Here is an 8,211-nt window from a genome sequence, read left to right on the forward strand (position 1 = left end):
GCAGTGCCCTGTATAAAACGACGGCAGCCCTGAAAAGCAAGCAATAAAAACGTGCGGAGTTTTTTTTTCGCGTATTTTCTCGCGTTCAATGCTTCGGACCATTTCACAAGTGAAGAGTACAATTGATTTGTAAATATTGTGTCAGTTAAACATTCTTTTTTATTGATACCGCCAGAGGACAGCGGTACAAATGTGTACAACTTTTCATACCCTGTAATAAAGACAGTGGTACATATGTGCACCAATTTTTTAAGAGAACCTACTGTGCAGAATTTTTTTTAAATTGTACAATTTTAAAGTCATGCTAAGTGTCGTATTGCAGGTTTTAAGCGAAAAAAATGTTATGAAAAAATAGCGCTTCACAAAGGGATAACCGGTGGACCATTAGGGTTGCAGAATGGATACCAAGAGAAGCGAAACGCAGTCGAGGTCGGCAGAAAACCAGATGGGATGATGAAGTTAGGAAATTTGCTGGCGCAAGTTGGAATACGCTAGCGCAAGACAGGGGTAATTGGAAATCGCAGGGAGAGGCCTTCGTCCTGCAGTGGACATAAAATACAGGCTGATGATGATGATGGCGTGCGGGAATGCGAAACCTTATACCATTTGTAGACCTCGGAACTTCATTTTATACACTCATGACGTGGCGCCACCTCCTCCGTACCGTCACGTGAGTCGCCCAATGACGTCAGCGAAGTCAGTGAGATGGCTGCGACGTGACGTGGGCATCGCGCACGCACTAGGTACACCTTTAGTAAGCTAGAACCGTGGAGCACTTAATTACTAATGTCACTAATTTACTTTGTTTACAGGAACCTCCCTCAGAAATGTGACGTCAATCCGAGCATTTTTGACGTGTTTTTACTTATTGCGGCGTCAGCCTTTTTTTGCCACGGCGCCATTTCACCAAGGTCACCACCAAGGGCACCGTCACTCTAGACACCCAAGGCTTTCGCGTTAATATGCTGCATATCGTGAGGCGCCCGGCAGAAATTCCGAACATGAATACACAGCAGTGTATCGGACACTTCTGGGCGGCCTAGGACGAAGTTCAAGTGACCTTACACCTTTAGAAGACGATAATTGTAGTGGTGGTACACATGAATGAAAGAATACACTCATACACAAACCCCTTTTCCAGCATTTTTAATAGACCTACAGCTTCGCGCTCGGGTAGTTTACTTGCGAAAATGATATCCAGATGGCGCTCGCATCATCGGCAGGTCAAATTGGGGCTTCGCCTGCCTAATGCATTTTGGACACGCGCTCGTCGAGGCAATAGCAAACAATTCATGAAATAATAAAAAAGATGCGAGGACCTTCAAATTGTAATATAACCCACTTATATTGCCCCTGAAAAAATGACTTCCCAGCAATGCATTTTTGTTTAACAGTGAAGCCGACTTTAAGGGGATCTGTGTAAGCTTGCTTTTTGTAAGCTGGCTTTTGCACGTTCTGCGTTGCAGTAGGAAAGCCACCGTACAACGGGGCCCGATAACGGGGCTCCAACGAGGCCTTATAACGCTATCGATTAAGCGGCCTCCAATTATTATCGGTGCTTTTGGTCTTTGTTGGCTCCCTTTGTTGATGAGGTGTATGGAGAAACGTATATATTTGGTTAACTGCCCTCCACGCTCCATCAAAGGCATACAGCGCTTATCTAAAAAAAAAAATGTGGTTGATCCCTCTTATATAGGAATCGGTATAGAACACGAAAGTGAAACGTGTCTTCACAGAAGTAGTGTAATGTTTATTGCACATTGATATATAATGTCTATTGGTGTTTTGTGGCTAAAGCGCCCTTAGGCGTTGATGCACCCACGCTGACGCCTGGTGGCACGTCTCCTCCATCACGACTACCAACGTCGATGACCATGAGCAACCGTCGTGCATATGGAAGCTGCACTACGCTGCACACGCTAGCACAACGCGAAAGACGAAGCACGTAACTGACACACTAATACAACGCGCAAGACAAAGCACGTAACTGAATCGTCACCGAGTCAAATCAGCGCGTACAGCGCGTCGTAATTGCAGCCTCCGCGATCAACTTCAGAAACATTTTCAGAGCTAATTGCGGAGGCCACGCTCCGCTGTGCTGAGTACGGTGAACGCCACCTAGGTGGCGTTGGTAGTGCTTCTTGATGCCAGCGTCCCTTCGAATGCTGGCATCGAGGCGTCGTAGTGCTGAGACCACCGAAGCGTTCACTGTCGGTGCGCGTTAGTGTCATAATGCAGTACTTCTCTTTTCTGCTCGTAGGCGGCGGCACCGCCCAGAGCAAGAGCGCGGGTACACGGAGGAGTGTTAGATATATAAGGCGCGTCTGTGTAGCTCTCTGCAAATGCGTTTGTGGCGCAATGGGTTAAACGCTCGGCGATCTATCGTCGCGGACCGAGAGGTTGTGGGTTCGATTTCCAAATTTTGCATGTTTGTGGAACTTTTTCTTCTGGTTTCTTTCTTTGTATTATGTTCTATGACGTATTTCCGTGACGGAAATACGTCAGTGAAGTCTTGGTGGACCCCGGCATAATACACTTTCGTGTTAAAAATCAGTGTTGAAACTAAATTTAAGAAATTTGAGGAATATCGCCCCATATCACTTTGCAAAGTCGAGTATAAAATAATTGTGAAGCTACCGGCTAACCACTTTCAAGCCGTAATTGGATCAGTCATGGGAGACCATCAAACGTGTGACCATTAGGAGAAGATCAATCTAGACAAAATCCATGTTGCGCGCTCTGTGGTCAATTGGGTAGCAGAAAGCATAGGTAAAGTCGGAATAGGGCAGGCTGATTTGGCGAAGGCGTTAAATAACTTACTCACCTCTTGATGACTGAGCGCGTAAATTTCGGTCGCGTAAACGTGCTCGTAGACATAGCGTAAACATCCCAATCTTCCATTCCCCTAATCCCGCTCCCATGTGTAGGGTAGCAAACCGTTTGTGTTGAACTGGTTAACCTCCCTGCCTTTCCTTCTCTACTCTTTCCTTCCTTTTGGGTTTTCTCTTTTTAAAGCTTTTCAGCATCTACTTCGCTAATGATCAAGAAGGTTAATGGTTATATATTCATAAGTACTTATCTATACCTCAAAGCATCGGTAACGCATGCGTAGTCCTTGTCCGTGCCCCTGTTTGCTCTGTACTTCAAATTTCTTTGCGCGTGAATTCTGAAAGATAATAAATTTCGCAGGTTCACATTTCCATCCAATGAGGTTAATGTACTTGCACATGTGGACGACATAGCTTTTTTCTGTGCTGACAAAAAGGTACAGACTGCCCTTGTCCCAACGAAGCATTTTTGTGCAGTTTATGGTGCAGCTGTTAACCGTGAGAGGCGCTGAGGGTTCTAGCTTGGCATGTGGTGTACAATATTACCAACTCACTTGCCAGGTATTCCTGGGACTAGTTCAAGTATTTAGACATAAACCTTTGTCAATATCTTAATAGTAATCCGCACCCGTCAGTAGAAGTTGGAAAAGTGAAGCATAAGGATCACACTCGGTAGGGTGGAACTTGTCCATATTTAGCTTGCAATGCGTTTCTAGCAGCTCGACTTATCTCTGTCCTGCAGATCATTACACTGCTTCATTACACTGCTCGTCATTACACTGCTCGTCATTACGTGGTCATTACACTGCTTACGGCTTAGGTCGCGCGCTTTCCGTATTTTGTTTGCTTTTCTTATGGAGGTCGCGCCTTGACGCCGTGCGGCGTGGCAAACGTTTCTTTCCTCTTGAGAGTTCAAGCTTTGACCTCGCTCACTTCTCGGTTTCGCAACTTGTCGCCTTTCCCGACTATTCGTCTTTCTTGACGTTAGCGGTCCATTTCAAGGAGAAGTAATATAACTTCGCTTATGCAACTACCACGGCCACTGTATATAAAAAAAAAGGTGCGGCCCGTTGCGTGGAACCGAAACGGCGTCTCGGGCCTAGTTCTCCTCGCGCCCGCTCTGGCGCCACTGCTCGGGTACAGCCGTTCACGGAGAAGCGTTTCCACAGCCGCGTTTGTACGCGCGACAGTGACTCTAATCAGGCCGCAAATAACGCGTTTTATAGTTGCACATTACAGGTTGAATATTAAAGTCCTCATTAAAAGTGCCGATTACCCCACGTGGATATGTGAAAAGTCTGCCCTAGGAGTGCCAATCTTTTGTAGAGCGGGCCTCAATGCTCTCCATGAAGGCTGCCTACTCGACTCATACGAAATGAAAAGAAGTGCTCTATTACGAATAATCGGGAGTGGGTTTACGTGTTTCTTCAAGACGACTTCCAAACGATGGATCGCGTTTATTTACAAGATGAATGCAAAGGTATCGCTCAGCGAAAACAGTCCACGGCGCCGCACCCGATCCAGCCCAGCTTCGTTGTTCTCTTCAACCGAACTCCGCTCGCACGTATCAATATTCTCTCTGCGCTGGTAGTGGCACGGCCACTAGGTGGCCGTGCCACTAGGTGGTGGGAAGAATCTTCAGCCCGTTTTTATAGGGGCAAGACTGCGGGCCGCTCCCATGTTGGGACGGGAAAACGAAGCCTCACCGCCGCATCGTGGGCCTTCTGAACAGCCGGAGTTAATCAATCCATTCGTGGCTCTTTTTACATAAAATAGGTGCAGCCTGCTGCGTCACGTCGCCGCTAGTTGGCGAGGGCGCCTCGGCTGAGTTGACAGTTGCGGCAACTGTTTTTCCTGGGCTCGAAAAAAAAGTTTCCTGGGCTGAGCGTTCTTTTTTTTTCATGTGCGGCGGATAACCGAGAAACGCAGTCGGGACCGCAGTCGGAAGCACAAGACCAATGTTCGTGTTCTTTTTATAGTCATTCTCAGTAAAATGTAATGAACATACCAGCGACCTGTCGCTTGGCTCTCACTTGCTTCCGTTCCCTGACCGCCCTTGGCGAGAAATATTCTTCAGCCACGCTTCCCGACGCTGTAGATCGCAGGGGAATTCGTGGTACTTCACAATAGCGTCTCTTCGCGCGTTCGAGTTGCACAGCGGCACACAACAGCTTCGCGGCATCACACCGCCAGAAAAATACCGTCTGCCACACACGCGCACACCAGAGAACCATACTCAAGCACAGGAAACACGAGGCAAGCTGCTCATACACACGATCACACAAAAAAAGCGCACGAGAATGCGCACGAAAAAGCACATCAACACGCATAAATCCTGAGGCAACCACATTGTAGCACGAACCGGCGTCTGCCTTGCGTACCGTAGCAGTGGCGCTCTGGAAAAAAAACATGTGGTTGATCCCTCTTATATAGGAATCGGTATAGAACACGAAAGTGAAACGTGTCTTCACAGAAGTAGTGTAATGTTTATTGCACATTGATATATAATGTCTATTGGTGTTTTGTGGCTAAAGCGCCCTTAGGCGTTGATGCACCCACGCTGACGCCTGGTGGCACGTCTCCTCCATCACGACTACCAACGTCGATGACCATGAGCAACCGTCGTGCATATGGAAGCTGCACTACGCTGCACACGCTAGCACAACGCGAAAGACGAAGCACGTAACTGACACACTAATACAACGCGCAAGACAAAGCACGTAACTGAATCGTCACCGAGTCAAATCAGCGCGTACAGCGCGTCGTAATTGCAGCCTCCGCGATCAACTTCAGAAACATTTTCAGAGCTAATTGCGGAGGCCACGCTCCGCTGTGCTGAGTACGGTGAACGCCACCTAGGTGGCGTTGGTAGTGCTTCTTGATGCCAGCGTCCCTTCGAATGCTGGCATCGAGGCGTCGTATTGCTGAGACCACCGAAGCGTTCACTGTCGGTGCGCGTTAGTGTCATAATGCAGTACTTCTCTTTTCTGCTCGTAGGCGGCGGCACCGCCCCGAGCAAGAGCGCGGGTACACGGAGGAGTGTTAGATATATAAGGCGCGTCTGTGTAGCTCTCTGCAAATGCGTTTGTGGCGCAATGGGTTAAACGCTCGGCGATCTATCGTCGCGGACCGAGAGGTTGTGGGTTCGATTTCCAAATTTTGCATGTTTGTGGAACTTTTTCTTCTGGTTTCTTTCTTTGTATTATGTTCTATGACGTATTTCCGTGACGGAAATACGTCAGTGAAGTCTTGGTGGACCCCGGCATAAAACACTTTCGTGTTAAAAAACCCGTCTGCCACACACGCGCCCACCAGAGAAACTTGAGGCAAGCTGCTCACACACACGATCACACAAAAAATTGTCGCCGTTTCACCTGAAAGGTGAAGCATCAATTGCGATAGCAAATTTGTAGAGAGCTATACGGAGTAATGATATTAGCTTTATCAGCTGTATAAACTTGGACATGCAGCAGCACCGGCAACGCGCAGAACTGTTGTCGACGCCGTCGGCGTTTTGCCCGCGTTCGCTCAAAATGCGTGCGGCGTTGGTGACTGTTGCCGGAGCATCTGATATAAATAGGCACTTGGTGCCGCAGCTAAACGTCGCCTCCCTTCCCTCCCCTTCCCCCCCTCCCCCACGGCCTCTCGCGCATCGGAAGAAGGCGCGTTTGCTCTATATATATGGTGATTGTAAAGGAGGAAAGAGACGCCTACTTCTGCAGCCCTTAAGGAAGCACGGCGCAGAACGCGCGTTTGTTCTCCGCCGTGCGTTCACTCCCCGTGAAAGAGCGCGTCCCTCGCGCCCTTTCACTCGCACATACAGCGTTCGGCGGCGCGCGGCCACGATTTCATCCCCATTGACGTCATACGGAACCTCACGGCGACGGCGACGGCGACGCCGACGGCAGAAATCTGCTTTTGAGTGTCCATATAATTGCTATCGCAATAAAAAGCGCACGAGAATGCGCACGAAAGAGCACATCAACACGCATAAATCCTGAGGCAACCACATTGTAGCACGAACCGGCGTCTGCCTTGCGTACCGTAGCAGGGGCGCGCTCACGAAAAACAGCGGCCGCAACTGTCAACTTAGCTGAGACGCGCTCGCCCATTGACGGCGACGCGACGCAGCAGGCTGCACCTTTTTTTTTTTTTTATCCAGCGGCCGTGCAACTACCTTCCACCAATTATTGTGCCGTCATCTGCCAGAGATGTGACAACGGCCCCATAAGAATTGCTGAAGGAGATTGTGGAAACGCTTTAATACTTTTCAAAGGCTCGCTTTATCGTGTATTATATTTTGATTGTTTCCCACAAAGAAATTAGTGCTGCGCTCGTACAGGCATTCTTCCCTGTTTCCCTTTATTGTGCACCTTACTTGGAATGTTATATTTAGATTTGCCTAAGCATGTACACCAAATGATAATTCCTGCAAGGGTAAAAACGTTTTTTTTATTGCATTCAGCACATCTACGTGCCAATACTTAGTTGTAGAAACGTTGCTGTTTTGGGCCTTGGTCTACATGTCCGCCTGCTGGAACTATAGATCACTGTTTCGTAGACGGTCGGGGTGCCGTGTTCTTCCGGGATATTCTCCAAAGAACACTTAAAAAGATTTAGATGTCAAATCATACACAATTTCATTTCTAGGTTTTAAAAATTCCTGTGACCCACCACACCTCATGTTCATGTTACTTTGCCAGCATATATATGTTTGGTGCGGTAGGATGTGCGACAGGCCTGCTGAAATACCGCGTAGCAATCGGTGGTTCTTTCGCAAATGTGCGCTTGCGCACATTGTGTGTATGCAGTTAAGAATCATCGCGAGACTGCATGGATGTCTTTATTGGATAGTTTCACTTAATTGCCTCGCATTTGAGTGTATCTTTTCAGAGTCACTGTCAATTTACGTAGTGTTTTGTTTTTGCTAGAATAATTTACTTCCACGCAAGGAGGAAAAAAAGTTGCAGGATGGCTGAGGCGCTAGCGCACCTTACCCCAAAGGGCCCGTCAATGCAACGATATTGTTTCGAATATTAGTGGTTCGCGGTTGAGAAGAAAGTGGGATAAAGATGTCCGTACTGGACACGTACATAAAAAAGGCAGATTACGCACACACAGCGCCTATGTGTATATGTATATGTATTTATGATCATCCGTGTCAAGTTGGATCATCTTCAGTCATTCTTATGTAAGGCCAACGTGCCTAAGTTGCCCCTCTAGAGATTACGCGGAATGGTTGAAAATTGAGCTTGCTGGTAAATTTTGAAACTTATTTGGCACACTTATTTAGCTCTGAGACACACACTGTTGTCTTTCTTTGTCCATCGTTTACCACTCCTCCAAATAAGTTTCAAGAATATTTTTTATTTTGCTTAGCCTT

The sequence above is a fragment of the Dermacentor silvarum genome, chromosome 7 (genome assembly GCF_013339745.2).
Source record: "Dermacentor silvarum isolate Dsil-2018 chromosome 7, BIME_Dsil_1.4, whole genome shotgun sequence".
Lineage (NCBI taxonomy): Eukaryota > Metazoa > Arthropoda > Arachnida > Ixodida > Ixodidae > Dermacentor > Dermacentor silvarum.